The sequence below is a fragment of the Accipiter gentilis genome, chromosome 15 (assembly GCF_929443795.1).
Source record: "Accipiter gentilis chromosome 15, bAccGen1.1, whole genome shotgun sequence".
Taxonomy (NCBI): Eukaryota; Metazoa; Chordata; class Aves; order Accipitriformes; family Accipitridae; genus Astur; species Astur gentilis.
In genome coordinates, this window is record NC_064894.1 from 14980684 (window position 1) to 14998438 (window position 17755).

The following is a 17755-nucleotide window of genomic DNA, read 5'->3' on the forward strand; positions in this document are numbered from 1 at the left end:
AAGTGCATTAACTTACTATTATGGATGTTCTGCAGATGTAAACAGCATATTGAGGCAAAAGTACATTCAATATAAAGAAGAAAGACAGGGTGCGAAGTTATCAGGAAAAAAAAAAACCCAACAGTTTTTGTAAATATGACCAATTAGGTTCTCTGTGCTACATTTACTGACTAGCAGAGCCACAGTAACCTGAGGGAAAGATAGAGCCTTCTCCCATGTACCTCTAAAGAGATGCCAGTGGAGAGAAAATAGGCTTTAACCTAGATGGCTGCCATCAGCAGAACATGAAATGATGGGCTATAGGGCACTCTTTAGGGAACAAAGTGTCCAGGAAGAAGCTGCAGTGACTCAAAGGACTCCAGAAGTAGAGGACTGGAGGAAACAGATGAGACAGATATGTTGCTTCAGTTCTGATGTTCTATATATTCCTAGCTGATAACTAAATAACAAGGAAATTTGGGCATCATTGAATTAAATTAAAATAAATGTGAATCATCTTGTGTGTAAAGAGCACATTTTCAGACCTGAAACTTTTTTTCTTGTCAATAAACACAGTTTTCCTCCATTGTAAATCTTTAATTTCTGCAAGTGAAGACACAAAAAGAATCTGCTGCACCGGTGGTGCTGGGAATAACTGGGGAGGGTGATGAGGGACAGTAAGAGTTACCAGATTTATCTTTGATGTAGGCAGTAACATTGCATCAGAGTAATCTGAAGCCTGGATTTTCTGTGTGAACAGATATGAGAGCACTTCAAAAGACAATTTTCAGCTGGAACTCCGACACCTACCTGAACAAGTATGGTATATGTACTTAAACAGCCAGACAGAAATTAGATGTTTTTCCTGACTGTGCAGTGTCTGGAGCAGACACTCCTGGGCTGGCAATGGCACTACTGTCCATCAGGAGTCTTTTGCCCTGTATGTATGAAGTACTGTTGCATTTCCCCCATCATCCCTGCCCTACTTTTTCATCTGGATCTTTATATAACACTGATTTTTAGCTCTTGTCAATAGCCACCAATGAAGTAACTCACTGATATTTTATTTGCACTATCTACCGATGTGTTCTGGAAACTCAAATCAAGGTTTTTAGGAGCTGTCTTTGTTGTTGTTTTTGTGTGTGTCTCATTTTAACCTACACACTGTTTCTGATATTTCTCAGAAGTTTTCAGTCACCTTAAAACATTCATTTTTCCCATATTTTTTTCAATACATTCATACCATGGAGTATAGGCAAAGGGGATATGTTAATTTTGGACTACATTAAGGCTAAGATAAGGATCCATCAGTATAAGAGTATCTTGTTTCCAGATTGCTGCTTGGAAGTTGGAACCTAAATCTCCATGCACCATATATTACCTTTATCCATACACATTTGGAAACTCATATGTCAGGAAATAACCTTACAGATTAAAAAAAAAATATCATAATCTGAAAGGTTGTTGTACAACTAGTAGTTATTCCCTTTTTCATTAAGGAGGTATAGCATACTGAGTACTGACTGGGTACTTTGCACTTCAGAGGTAGAGCAAAAGCAGCCTGGTACATATTTCTATTGTTTTTTAATAAGTATGATGAATCTGCTTACTCACACACACGTTGTCAGCTGTTTTTTGTGTTGCACTCCTATTTTTACATGACTTTCATACATTTATAGCAACTAACTAAGAGATGGTATAACTCCTCATTTAAGTCACCTGTGAATCTTCTAATAAAGATTTCTTTTTGTAGAATCACAATTAATAAGTACTAGTAGAATAACAGGTGAACCTAGAGTTTCTTAAGGTGTCTCAAGCAGATTAAGTCATTTTAAAACCATGCTGCTGCAGCTAAAGATAGACCACCCACACCCTGCAGTATCCCTCAGCTATGCCTTCCTCCCACCCATCGTGTGCTGGGGAAAAAAAAAAAAGTTGTCAGCATAAGGCAAGCAACAGAAACATGCAGTCAGGGTACAAGACACGTACTGGGGAACAGTTGGTGGACACTTCACCACCCCGCTCCAGAGTAGGATTATAGTAGCTCAGAGGGGTTGTTACAGGTCTTTATGCAAAGCTATATGAAGTTAAAGATAAGAAAGAAACTTTTAAGAAAAATATTTCATGGTTTGAAATTTACTACTTTTGTCTGTCTTGCAAAATGGCCAATGTTTCCCTTTTCATGCAGTTTCCTTCAGTTTTCTGCTCACTGTCAAGACCAGGGTCTTCTGAGGTGCCACCAGCCAGTGCGCATCCCATCGCCCCAGCCAGGAGCAGGGCAGCTGGGGGGCACTGGGCACCTTACTGGGGTGGGGACAGGCCAAGGTCAGGCTGGGACATGGGCCCACGGGTGGGCCTGGCTCAGAGGGCCCATGGTCAGGCTGGGCAGGGCTGTGGGGAACCGGAGACCAGCGCTGCTGCAGCATCCCTGGGGCAGGGGCTGATGGCCACAGGGGGCTGAAATGGGGGCCTGGGCCATGGGCAGGGTGGGGAGGGATCCGGGGTGTGGGCACTGACAGCAAAGGCTGGCAGTAGACTCAGGGGACCCTCACAATTAACAGCTTTATCTGCAGTAATCATTCAGTGTGTGAAATTGCAGGCTATACATTTCAGAAGAGGGAGAAGCAGAGGAGCATGAGCAGGTAGGAACTGAAACATGAGGAGAAACTGTGGGTCTCCACACGTGTGAGCTGAATTCAGTTTCCACCAGTGTGGGCTTTATGAGGAAATGCATTCGCACAATCTTTCTTGCCAGAAGGAGTTGTGAAGTTGTTAAAATATTGTAAAGAGCTCAACAATACCCTTTTTGTTTTTTCTCCTTTGGCGTTAGGCATAAGGGAGTTAAAATTTAGACAGATCTTGGTGCTTGTGGAAAGCTTCTGAAAGGCTACTTGTCCTTGGACTATATCCAGCTGTTTATAGACAGATACATCTGCAAAAGCCAGTGCTTGTGAACTGCCCTCATTAAGAGTACCTCTGGGGGAGAGACCACAAACTAAGGGCACTTGAAGACTTTGGGCTCTGACTGGTGAACTGAGGTAAGTAATCTGGTGTAGGACAACATGGGTGACCACGCACCTCCTCATCCATCCCAGACCCTGCAGCCCCTCCACGTGACTCAGGCTGTCTACCTCCCTCTTCCTTCTCTTCCACAACGGAGCGTAATTTTTCCGTCCTTGTAGCATGGTGCTGCTGTGCTCAGGGACGCTGCCTGCTCAGGCCCAAACTGGTGTCACTGGCCACACAGGGTTTACTGAACAGGTTGATTTTAATGTATGCATTGGTTTGGGTGGAGGGAATGTTAAAGTTTTATTATAAATATTAAAGGAGGGGGGAGGAATGTAGGGACAGAGTTATGCTGTTGTTGGGCAAGTCTTATTCTCTTCTTTTTTATCCCTATTTGGAAAGGAATGGAAAAGAACAAACATGTGAGAAAAGATGAAGACTCCTTACATGCCCGCCCAGAGGGAAGATGGAAAAAAGAAAGCAAAGAGCAAGTAAAGTATTAAGACTATGAGTTTCTTCTCTGCTTTTTCTCACAGAAAGGGAGCCAGATGAGGTAATGTGAAAAGCAGCAGCAGCAGCTAACCATAAAAGAAAAAGGCCTGGCTGTAGCTTGACCTGAAAATAATGACAGGTGATGTAGACAGAGTTTAAGGCACAGAAACAGCAACATCCTGGAGGTCTAATGTGAATTACCACCATGGGGGGAATGACATAGGGGAGCATATACAAATAAAGAGAATCAAGATTCTGTGGCTATGACAACTTTCTTGGAGTGTGTCCAGCAGCCTCCTTGGGGCTCAGTAAGTTCAAATAGTAAACCTTGCTGTGCCTGGACAGGCCAAGCAGACTCCCAGGGGTTCCTTGAATATATAAGACACAGAGGAAAAACAGAAGCAATGGACAGCTCATATAAAATCACAGTCACTGTCAAACCAAAATATCAGCGTCTCTTCTCTCTGTATATTACTCTTATGAGATAGCATTGGGCAGGTATCCCAGTGCAGTTAACATATTCAACTGGAGTGTGGAACAGCCAAGTTTAGATCCCTTTTCCGAATCAGACAAAGACAGATGTAGTGTCAGAGTTGGTCTAGATATCAACATGAAGGCTAAGCACCTGCTTATTGAGCACTGCAATGGCTATTTTTCCTGTTAGAGTGGGCTCCCTCTGTGAGGACTGTTTAAGTATTCTGTGAGTCAGAGACTCAGGCACTAGAATGATCTTTGGGGTTTTATCTGATATATTCACTAGAAAAGACAGTGATACCAGTTACAAGGTTTTTTTCAGTGACTGTCCAATTATTTATATGACATGAACAGGTTTCCTTCTTCCACCTCACCATTCTTTACCCTTAACACAGAATTACAGGTAGCATTACAGGTGTCAGTATGTCTTCAAATCTCTTCAGACAAAGTAGGGAACTGAATCCCTGTCTCACAGTCTTGAGGGAATGCTGTAATTCCCAAACTGCTGGATAAAATATATATTCAATGAATCCACTTTTCTTTACTTTTAGATTTTTTACAAAAAGCCCAATACCAAACATTCAGTTTTCAGTTCAGATGGAACAATGCATTCACTACCAAATGAAACAAAATTGTACATCCCTCTGCATGATAAGCCGTGCTTTTTGCTATGCTTAAGGAAAAACAAACATGCGACAACTAAACTTTAAATAACAAATGGTGGGCGTTTAAAAATAGCACACTGAATTTGAACAGTATGTTTGTTTTTTACACCATCTAAAAGATACAGCAGGGTGTGTTGTTTTGAATGTGTACAGGTGTGAATAATTAAAAAAACACATTTATGTGTCTGATTATGCGATCATTCTCATAGCCATAACTGATCCCAATCAGCTACACTAAGAGGTGATGGGACCTTTATAAATAGCATGTACAGTAAGTTTGTGTAACCTCTGTGTAGTTTAGATCTCCTTCTTAGCATGCACATTGCTAAACAGTAATAAACTTACAGCAATAGACAACACATTTCCAGAACCTCTTTTTCCTCTCATTGCATTGCAGCCTTCAAAATAACTATCCTTTCAATGTTAAGTAGTTGTGCAATGGCAATTTCCTTCCTCCAAACTGATCCAAAACACATGCTGACATTCTAAATGTCTTAATGACAATTTAATTATAACAAGCCAGCAGATATCTATTATTTTGATAAGAAAAAAAACCCCACCAAAAAAAAAACCCACCACACCGAATGAATTTCCCCTCTCTCTTTTCTATTCCTTTAAAAAGGAAAGGAAAACCCAAACAAATCTATGACAAAGTTTTGTATTTCTTTACCTTATCCAATTCTAAGAATGATGCCTCATTCACAAACCAAAGCCTCCTCATAAACAATACCTCTGGTGACATGCTATTGTACTCAGGTACAATAAACTTTTTGACAGCTCTTGAGCATTAGTCGTTGCCTTAGCCTGAGTCCACCTTGTCTTGGTTCTCCTACTACTTCTTTAGTGAAGTAGTGACATGCTGATCCATAAACCTTTTGTGCTTCCAATGGGACTACACTTACCAGTTGTGTAGGTGACCTTATCTATCCACCCACCACTCAGCTGTTTTTATTAATGCACCAGTACCTGGAGGGTGTCAAGGAAATAAGGGATCCAATGTCCCAACCATTTTATAAGTTGCCCATGCCTCAATGAATTAAATTATCTCAACACACACAACAGATATTGCAGGTAGAAACCTACAAAGGTAGAAGAAGAAATGACAAAAATTACTCATTTGAGATCTTTTAGGAAACAACAGAAATAGAATTTGGATCTCAGGATACCTAATCAGTGCCTGGTCCCATCAGTGTAGTGTTGCAGTATAAGCTATCTGTCTACATTCAATTCATTAATCATGAGTCTTAAAGGTCAGCAAAGTTTTCTGGTACAGACTTAACAGGTAGGAATTAATAAAACAGGTGATCAACAGGAAAAATAAGTTATCCCCTCAGAAAAATCAAGAGTTAGTCTGGTCCTTTTTCACATCTTAATTCTTCCAGGCACACTTGACCTCTCCTGGATAGGATCTTTTTGCTAAAGTGTTAAGAGTGGGCTTTGGTAAACTTTGAAAATAGGACAAGACATTTGTATGGGAAAAATCGGGCACCCATAAGACTTGTAGCCACTTTTCCAAACCACTTTGGTAAAGAGAGGTCACATTGCCTAAAGCGATGAGGTTAAACATAAAGTTTTTGATGCATTTCCACACAATCTAAAAGAAAAAAAGCCTGCTACTCAGGCTTTACACCCATAAAGTAAGTTTCACTTAAGGGTGTTCAAAACGCAAGCCTAGCCTAAATGTGAATATTGATTTTGATTAAATACACACTAGAAATAAATTTTAAAAAGGGAAGAAAAGTTAAAGGTTCTAAGGATGCGATAAAATTAAGTGGGTTTGAATCTGGCAGTAAATGAATTTAACTTGTTACCAAAACTATTTAAAAATTAGTTTTTGTATTACTCATTTAATAACTTACTAACAATCTGTGCTATAGTGCTGCAACTGTGAGGCAGCTGCTTTCCTCATTCCACAATACTGCATAACTGTTATAAATTATATAATGATATGACTGTTCATCTGTGAGTTGTGAAAATAATGCTTGAGTCCCATTTGCATTAGCTCCAACCCCAAACAAGCACAAAACACAAAGCAAAGCAACAGGACTTCAGTAAGACATCCATATTGTGCAAAGCGTTCCTTTATTTGTGTGCACAAAATTTCTTGGATGGTAAAGGGAGGAAGATAGGTGACAAAGAAAACTTTTAAAGTCTACAATGACACATTTGAGCCCACAATTACACAACTACTATATGTAAGAGTTTGGGATATAGCTGTATGTTATGAGTACCTGTCCCCTTAGAGTTGTGTGACAGTACCCTACTTTCTTGAAGGGTGATTGTGGCGGTGTGCTTCCCCCACCCCCCACCCCCTGCCAACCTGACCTGTATTTCCCATAATCCTGCTCAAATGATAACCACAAGTGGTGGTTATAATGGATGCGTCTGGTCATGATGGCTGCATCTGCTCAACGTGGATTCAGGGGAGACAGATAACAATACGATAGCCAAGGCCTACTTAGAACAATGCGCCCACCTAACTACAGTGCTGGTCGATGTCTGACTCAAGCCAAATTTGGAAGAATCTAACTCTCAAGGTTACTCCTCAAGGCTGACAGATTCCCTCCTGCAACAGATTCTCAGTAAGTGATTAATAGTATGCTAAACTTTGAAATCTTAGCTAAGTGATATAAAGGATTGATTGCACATATATAATCCTTTAGACAGTTGACCAAGTCTGGGATTAGGAGTGGATCCAGCTGGACCTAGACTCCTCTCTGAGAAGGAGTTTAGAAAGCAATGAGGTCCATTCTGAGCCTTGTGACTTAACAGGAGGGTCTCTCTGATGGTTTTGCCTGACCCTGTCCTCTATGCAGTAAACATTAAGTGAACCTTGCCACCAATTTTTGTTAAACCACTGGTGCACTTACTATCAAACTTTGTCAAATTACTCTTTTATATCAATAAACCTATTGCTACTCTCTCTTATGACTGAAGAGCTCACTCCATCCACAACAGTGATGCAGCACTTTTCCCAACATACTCCCCCTTCTCCCTTCCTGCCTTCCTTAGCCGCTTGAGGAAATAATTACTTTGAAGCCACAGGTGAAATATTGAACCCTGAATTTCTTGATCTGCCTGACAACATTCAGCTATATACAAATTCACAGAGTTGTTTCATTCAAATTTATTTGCTTATTTCTGAACTCACAATAATGATTCTTACTTTTCAATCTTATAATATGAGCAATTGTTCTTACATTGTGGATCCCAAGGGAACTTATAGATTCCCTGTAAATCAGAATTATGACAGAAAGAGCATTGTCATTTCCTTTGAAGAGGTCTTCAGGATTTAGAAATAGTCAACAGTGAACTATAAGCTTCCTTCTTTAATGTTGAACAAAATTACTGAAATAAAAATAGCACTGGTTTTCATTAAAGAAAGAGAGTGTTCTCTTATTGCCCTTTTTTAAGTTAATAAGAAAATAAGATATTCATAATATGTCCATTTAAAACTGTTTTAAAAAGAAGAGTGATGTTCATCAAGATCTTGGTAGAAAATAAAATAGAGGATATTCATATTAGTGGTAAAAAGTTCTATTTTGTATCAGAATGGTCATTTTACAGAAATGTGAGAAATAAGGTTTGTGTATATTTACATGTACTTCAGTAACACTACTGTTTAAGTTAAGCTTTTCTTAAGTTTCAAGTTTTGGGTTTTTTTTTGCATAACTTCTAGAAAATATAGAACATTGCCTAATAATTCTGTGCAAGAACTACAGAAAAGATGATAGTTATTTTGCAGCTGTTCCCTCATTTCTGAAAAACTAGTACAAAAGTAGTTTATGAAATACATATATGTATAAAACATAAGTGTTCAGGAACACAAGAACTGTAGTCACAAAACACAAAAAATTGCAGTCACATCACAGGGTTTTACCTAGAGCAGATGAAATTTTCCCATGAACATATACCTTGAAGAAAAATTATTATTTTAATTTCTTAAAATACATCTTTCTTTAAAATTTTACTTTATTTTATAATTCCTCTTTTACCAAAAGAATTAAAACACCAACAACATTCCTATTGGAGAAGCAGGAAGGATTATTCTAGAGAAAATAAGTGAAGAAAAAAAAAATCAAAATTAAGGGTATGGAATCTTAAAAATACAGTCTTGTTTGGTTGGTTGGTTTTGTTTTGCCAGAAACAGAAAACAAACAAACAATTTTTGTTTATATCTTCTAGTGGTTTTGTTTATTTATTGCTTTAACATGTGAGAAATAGTTGTTGATTTTCAAGCTGTTCTAGTCTGATTCTCTGTTGAGTTGATCTGTATAGATGAGGAAACACTAGCCTAAGGAAAATGTTGTGACAACCTGGCTATATTTAGTCACTACCCTTTGTGTGGTTGCCCAAGAAGCTTGCTCCTCTGCCCCTTGAAGTCAGATTCAGATACAGAATCAGGTCAAACAGCAGCTTCACAATCCTAATTTCAGAATTCAAATCCTAGAGCCTTTGAAGTGTTATGGCTGCCCACATTTCCACAAATTATATCAATAAATTGCACATGGTCCTTTAATTCTTTCACTGAGCATGCACTGATATTACTCCAGCTCTTGTAGATTCCATAATCACAGCAAGTGAGGAGAACCCTACAGAGAATTAGAAAATATTGGAGAAATAGTATTGAGTTGTCTAAACAAATAGCCTCCAGCTGCCACCCCAGAAGGATGTGGGCCTCTCACAGAGCCTGCGAGAGCTATAAATTCTGAGCAGATGTCTTGAATACCCCAGAGTGTATAAAATAGCCTATGTTTAGGCAACTCGGTCTGTCCTCACTAGTCTGAGAAAGATACACCAACCATATCAGAAAGGAAACACCAGAACAAGTGTGTTTTCATCAGCACTCTCTTATCCGGCATTTGGCTGGACAATTAAAATTTTAAGAATGTCAGGTCCCAATATCTTTTGCTGTGTGGGGAAGACACACACCAACATGTGCAACAGAAAATAGCCCTTCCACCAAGAAATAAGTCTGGGGCTAAAAAAGCTCTTTTAATTCCTGCTATGGAAGCTCCACAATATTTGTGTGAATCAAGTAAATATTCACTGGCCCTAATAAAGAGAAAATTTAGAGATCGACCAGGTATCCATTCAATTTTTCTTCATGCCAGTGAATATTTCATTGTCTTTAAAATGCATAATGACTCCACAGCAGAGACTGAAGTACATACAGTCATTCAGAGTTACCAGTAGTCTAGCCCTGGAATGTGTTAAAGCTGAGTCCGAGTCCTTTTCCTAATTTGAAAACAGGTTCCCTCAGGGAGTATCAAAATGAAAGTGAGATGCTTAGTAAAAAGAAATCGGGGCAAAATAGTGTCCCAACATAATCCTTTTCTGGGACTGCACTTTGCCCAAGAAGATCTCACCTGTTTTGAATACTTATCTCCCACTGCACTATAACAGAGATTACACATCCCAATAGGAATTCTCATATAGCAAACATTAATTACCTTTATTTATCAATTGCTGTTCTTTGGATGAAGTTGTGGGTACTAAATATACCTTATCAAATTTATTTTTATATAAACCAAGGTTTAGGCAACTCATCAATAGTGCTGATTTTTTTGTCCACTTACCTTCTATGATACAATTATGTGTGAAGCCCGTAGCTTTGAGTTAGTCACAAGTGCACAAAGATGAAAGAAGAGGTCAACACACTTTTTACCACCTGTCATCATTATCTTCTGTTACTTCTGATAAACTCTAAAGTACATGCAAACACATGATATCATTTACAGTTATGAAAGTAGATTATCTACATCAGCTACTTTACTTTCATCTGTGCCTGGTATCACTCATCACAGGCAATCTGTGTGTAAGTGAGACAGTGTTTAATAGCTCATCTTGCTGGTATCACAATAAATTCTCCCTTATTGCAACTTGGTAATGAACTAACATGTATACTCTTCATACAGTCTTGCACTGTGCAGAAAGCAAATTAAGCAGAGCTTGCAGCTGTTTTCATCTTTAAGAAAAAGACATAGAGTAGCATTAAGAGAAAAAGACAGTAAATAAAATCTAAATCTAACTTAATGTTATTAGTTTAATGTTAGTTTTAAAGATATAAGAAAAGCCCTTTAACAACAACAACAACAAAAGTGCTCATGGTGAGTATCTATCCTAAGATTACCAGTGCTTCTCTAACAGATACATCCAAGCCAAATTCAAGTCTCTGTTGCTGAGCCATCTTACAGCAGAAAGCTTATTTCATTCATAACAGTTTAAGCAAATGGTTACTATAGTGGGAACCCACTACCAAGGACCAAATGAAACATTAAAATTATTCACTCCCCTGTGCTATAAACAATTCTTATAGATAACATTCTTGCACTTTTTGCAATAAAATGGAAGGACATCAAACTCCTAAAGATCTTGGCAGCTCTGTGACAAGCTTGTCACCTGTACACAAGTGGTAGTCAAGTCCTTTGCCATCCATTGGCAGATTTCCAGAGTCAGTGCGGGGCTTGCTACTTATTTGTCATGCTTAGCCCTGGGAGATGCATGGGCTATATCTGCATTAACAAGCAGCTGTCCAATGGGAGCAGATCCATATAGAGGAATAGCTGATGCTAAGGATCCAACATGCACAACACATTTCAGGAAATTTTACTTCTGACTTGTTGCTTTGTAGACTGAGCAGTCAACTGGGCATGAAGTGTACTAGGTGGCTCCCAAAGTGAATCATCTATTTTAGTTTCAGCAGAAAGAAGTCTAACTTATGTGCCCAAGATCTTGTTGTGTCACAAATCATAGCATAGTACCAGATACAACTGCGAGATTTCCTTCAAACATGCATTCCTGATCCAAACTGAAACATTAATATAGACATCCTAAAGTTACTCTGGCTCCCAGCAGAGGCCTCCCTCCCATTTACATGCAGGTAAAGTTGCAGCTCTATAGCTCCCCTCCTCTGCCCTGGTAACCTTGTTAAGGAAGAGCCAAAACCAGATCATTTTGCAGCAACTGACTTCATGAGTACTTCTCATAGAGAAGGGACCTTTTATAGGAAGGGACTATCTGGACTATTGAATACAGTTCCTTGAAGGCAATTACATCATAGATTATTTGTTAATGAATTAAACACAATTTATGAATTACTTTTTGTCCTCTATATTCCCACGGGAAGGCCGTGGGACTCTTGTATGGTACAAGATAACTTAATTTAGTACCATCATTGTCCACTAATGAAAGCAGCTATGCTTCTGGTTGCCTCAATATCACTCATTTCCCATACCCCTGCCCATACACACTGACCTACCATGTGCCCCTTACTTTCTTTTTCTAGACCGTTGCTAAACAGATTTACTTTTTGTACATCACGCTTATATACTTGATGTTCAGGCACTCCAGATCACCGTAGTAGTTCTCGTTTGCATTTATTGAGGTTAAATTCATCCTTCTTCTACATGGGTGACTTGCATGACAGAACTGCTCACAGTATCTGTTAAATTGTAGGCTCTACATTTTGTTAATATTTTCCAAACCTGACTGGAAATATTTAGGCTGACATTATCTAGGATCTCATTTCCATTTTCACAGCCATATGATACATGTTGCTTATAGTCAACCTGTAATCAATTAATGTGAAAAGTTCTCTTTCTTCCTCAGTAAATTCCAACTGCTGACATTTCAAGAGTAATGCTTAGATTGTTATTATTAGTTCCTAAGAGTCTTCTGAAATCCTTACTATTAAATTTCATTCCTATTCGTTAGACAAGTTCTCAAGATCATACAATTTCTTTTGATACTCCAGCAAGCTTTTATTGTAGTGGTATCTCTGAACTTGAGAATATCAGCAAATTTAAACAACATATTGTTTCACTGATTTTTACATTTGTCTTATTTCGATCCTTAGGGAACTCTGACAGTAATGTAATGATCCTGACATCACTATCTATTGTAATTTTCCTTTTAGGTCATTCTTTCTTATGCATTCTCTGGTTTAATTACTGATTTTCTGTGTCCCTCCTATGGAACTGATATTTTACTAAAAGTCCAGAAGCATGGCATCTACTCTGTTTCTTTCATTCAGAAAATAAATTTATTAAAGAAAGTTACCAGGTTAGTTTGTCAGCCACTATGTGTACTGAAATGAAGTTGCACCTTATTTCATCTGACTGAGCTGATTCATCATCATCATTGCCATCATCATAATGCCCACAGTAGAAATAATAGTCAGTGCTTACATAGTACTCTGAACTGTTTAAAAGCAATAACAATAGATATTTTGGGATAGAAGAAGGTGAATGCTTTTTAGATATAGTGGACTTAAAGACAAGAGAAAAATTACATAAAGCTGGTGACAGCACTGGGAATGAAAGTTGGTTGTTCTGAAGACCCGGGTTGATGTTCAGTCTTTCATTCCACAGAGTATACCACACACAAAATTAAATAACATGCTTGCACTATAGGAACTTTATGGTAGCTTATGAATGGTTTGAGATTAGAGTAAATTACAAAAATGACTGGATATTCTTTTGGTAGAAGATGTTGAACCTGTATGCTATTATGGTGCCAGGATGAAGAGGGATATAGAACAGAAACCAGTAGAATTCATTGTGTTTCGTGAATACTTGCTAGTTGGTCTGAAAACAGTATCTGTCAAAACAATTTTTTTTTTCTGCCACATTTTACTAGCAGAGCTTCTGACAGAGCATAGATGTTTATTTCGATCTGTACCATAAAATTCTAATGTCATCCTATTCTTTTGTCGCTGAAGATTTTCAGGTTGAACTTATATGAATAGTTATATAACAGCAAGAACTGGAGCTTTTTCTTTTTAACAGGGGACTTAAACAGCTTTATTCCTCTTAAGAAAATTTTTTTAAAAAAAAACATACAGATACAATGGTAATTTCACAATATTCTGCTCAGCCATTCCAGCATGGTTTCTTTCTATGCATATTAACTGGGGCTCTTAACGTGTAAGGTTTTAAGAATTCACCCTCTACACTTCAATCCAGCAAAGTATTTTATGGTCTCATGTTACAAGTAATCATTATTTTGTAGCATATGGCCATGAATTTGGGAAAGGTCATTTTACATGTGCATGTTTCATCTTTGAAGCTCTTTGGGATGCTTGCTTTTTTTTTTTTTTTTCTTCCTTAGTAACTAGTACTCTGAGAGTTTATCCAGAGGATTTACTGGCTTCAGACACAAGTATCTTTGCTATCTATGCTCTACAATATTAATAACCTGCAATAATTAAGATCCACCCAATGAACAGGAGTCCAAGCCTGTCCATGAACCTTCTCATTCTTACACCTCCCATTTTGTTTTTTTAAATTTCCAAGCATCAAAATGTTGAAGTATTAGCTTTGTCTCTCTAAACTTCACAACACTATTAAACAAAGATTAAAAGAACTGGTAATAATCCTTTCACTAATGGCTTGCAAATCTTGCTGCCTGCAATCCTGAACAATGATATGACTGTGCATATGCATGCATGCATGCACACAGGTCATTGCTCTTTTTTTCTGGGAAAAAAACCCACAAAATTTTACTTTTTTATTGCAGAAAGAGTTAGAATAGAATAGAACAGAATCATTTAAGTTGGAAAAAACCTTTAAGATCATCAAGGCCAACACTAACCCAACACCACCATGCCCACTAAACCATGTCCTGAAGTGCCTTGTTTATATGTTTTTTGAATACCTCCAGGGATGGTGACACGACCACTTCCCTGGGCAGCCTGTTCCAATGCTTGCCAACCCTTTCAGTGAAGAAATTTTTCCTAATATCCAATCTAAACCTCCGCTGTTGCAACTTGAGGCCATTTCCTCTCATCCTATCCCCAGCGACCTGACAGAAGAGACCAGCACCCACCTCACTACAACCTCCTTTCAGGTAGTTGTGGAGAGCAATAAGGCCTCCCCTCAGCCTCCTTTTCTCCAGACTAAACAATCCCAGCTCCCTCAGCTGCTCCTCATAAGACTTGTGCTCCAGGCCCCTCACCAACTTGGTTGCCCTTCTCTGGACACGCTCCAGCACCTCCATGTCTTTCCTGCAGTAAGGGGCCCAAAACTGAACACAGGACTCAAGGTCCGGCCTCACCAGTGCTGAATACAGGGTGACCATCACTTCCCTGCTCCTGCTTGGCCACACTATTTCTGATACAGGCCAGGATGCTGTTGGCCTTCTTGGCCACCTGGGCACACTGCTGGCTCATATTGAGCTGGCTGTCGACCAGCACCCCCAGGTCTTTTTCTGCTGGGCAGCTTTCTGGCCACTCTTCCCCAAGCCTGCAGCGTTGCATGGAGTTGTTGTGACCCAAGTGCAGGACCCAGCACTTGGCCTTGTTGAACCTCATACAGTTGGCCTCAGCCCATTGATACAGCCTGTCCAGATCCCTCTGTAGACCATTCCTATCCTCGAGCAGATCAACACTCCCGCCCAACCTGGTGTCATCTGCAAACTTACTGAGGGTGCACTCAATCCCCTTGTCCATGTCATTGATAAAGATATTAAAGAGAACTGGCCCAAAACTGAGCCCTGGGGAACACTGCTCATAACCAGCCACCAACTGTATTTTACTCCATTCACCACAACTCTCTGGACTTGTCCATCCAGATAGTTTTTTGCCAGTGAAGAGTACACTTGTCTAAGGCATAAGCTGCCAGTTTCTCAAGGAGTATGCTGTGAGAGTCAGTATCAAAGGCTTTACTAAAGTCCAGGTAGACGACATCAACAGCCTTCCCCTCATCCACTAGGCAGGTCACCTGGTCATAGAAGGAGATCAGTTTGGTCAAGCAGGACCTGCCTTTCATAAATCCATGCTGGCTGGGCCTGATCCCCTGGTTGCTCTGCACATGCCGTGTGAGCGCGCTCAAGATGAACCGCTCCATAATCTTCCCCAGCACCGAGGTCAGGCTGAGAGGCTTGTAGTTCCCTAGATCCTCCCTCTGACTATTTTTGTAAATGGGCGTCACATTGGCAAGTGTCCAGTCGTCTGGGACCTCCCCTGTTGACCAGGACTACTGAGTTATAACAGACCAGATCCTATTATGCTCAGATCTCATTTCTCTTCATCAGAAAAATCATTGAAATAAACCAAAATGCACTAACACAGAAGCATAATCACCCATATTCCCATTTGTAGAGAATGGAAACTCAGGGTTACAGTTGAGAAGGAAGGGGTCACAAAATCCTGTACAAGAAGTTCTGTCTGTATCCAGGCACGAGTGCTTACATCCAGCAAGCTAGGTAGGAAGAAGCACCAACGTGCATGAAATTGAAGATGTTCCAGCTGACTGATGGGCACATAACAATACCAGTTATAGCCTGTATCCCTAAGGAAACTACATCTATATGATCACACTGTGAATGTGTGTCTGTGGCTTTTGAACCACTAGCCAACTTCACCAGGTTCTCAAAGAGGTATAAAGGCCTTTAAGCCATAAAGTTCCTACAAGTTTTATGAAAACCAGCTGTCTTGTTTAAGAATAGTACTGTTAGTCACCTTACTCAGGGAAAGACTATAAGGTCAGCTTAGCCTTATTATGCTCCAGAGAATCCAAGCATAATGCAGGAAGCTATAGGGAACAGGCTTTTGCTGCTTACAGGATTATGTTATGTATAGAAAATTAAGGCTTAGTTTACAATTTTATTGAACACTTTTTGTATAGAATCAGATAGCAATTTATGTTGGAGAGGACCTCTAGAGGTCAGCTACTCCTGGTCAGGCTGCTCAGGGCCACAGAGTCTCTGTTAAACCCATTCCAGAACTTAACAGCTCTTCATGAAATTTCTTTTTTCCTAGTATCCAATCAGTTTTTTCCTTGATTCCAATTTTATTTTCTCTTTTTCTTTTGCTGCACACCTCCAAGAACAGTCTGATTGTGTCTTCACTATACTCTGCCACTAGAGAATTAAAGATGGGAACTAGGATCCGTATTTAGCTGTCTCTTCTTCAGACTTAACAAAATCAGGTGTAACAGTCCCACCTTATAGGTCTCATATATATGTAAACACAAATCAGTGAAATGGCAAGGCTTCCTTCTTTTTAACATTCGTCTTACATATTCTGATTCCTCTTCAATCACTAAATAAATAAATAACAACATTCAGATATCAAAGGGCTTAATCAGAAATATAGAATTTTGTAAGAAATGTAAGGGAAGTGTGGGTTGTGTAGAAAAACTATAATCTAATTAAATTTAAAGGTGGTAATAAATCTTTTTTGTTGTACTTTTGTGGTAATGAAGTAGTTTATTAGCTACATCTGCAGTTTTTAATTGCAGTATAACATAGTATAGGATCCCTACTTAACAGTGAGAAATGAATTTTACACACCTCTAATAATCAGTCCCATTAACTCAAGTGTGGCCAGTTGAGGCACCTAACTTCATTCTCAACCCACACCATGTGAAATTCAGATGGAAAAGGGAGGCAATGTCATTTTTTTAAACCCTGCTTTGAAGTTTGCCAGAAAAAGATCCCTGCAAACCTTTCACACATCATCAGAGAAATAATGAAATGCATTAAAACTAATGTTCATTTCTCTTTTGCTCTTTGAAGCAGAAGAGGAGCCCAATGAAATTAAGATTTATAACACTTAGTGACTCCCTGAAAAATGCAAAATACATACAGCTTAAACCGTGCTGGATGGAACCCCGTATTTATCCTCTAGTAAGGGCATTTTCTTCTAATGTAAAAATCACAATCCTTTGCAAAAAAGCTGTGAAACATACGAATTGGCAAATGTCTTAAATGTATGTCAGATGTATCATCACTTTTTTAAATGTATAAAATCAAATACATGGGCAAAGTATGACAAGTGGTCAGCAGTAGACAGTAGTGGACCCAAAGCTAAAAATATATGTATGAAGCAACTGTAGTTGAACCCACTGTTCAAAAACATGTGTATAACAGAATGTGCTTCATGCTCAATTGGAGCCAGTCAGGTCTCATCACGGTGAACGTAATACCATGAGAAGAGTCAAGCAACAAAATTTTATTCAAGCAAATATACCTTTTTACTGGAGTGGGAGGGGAGGAAACAGAGCAAAGTAGGTAACCATCAATGTGAAATATATTTTTTTATCCTTAAAAACAAAGATAAGGAAGAATACTGATACTGATGACAGTCAAAGTTTTTAAAATATTTCACTATCCTCTTCCCATCTCACCTGTGTCCA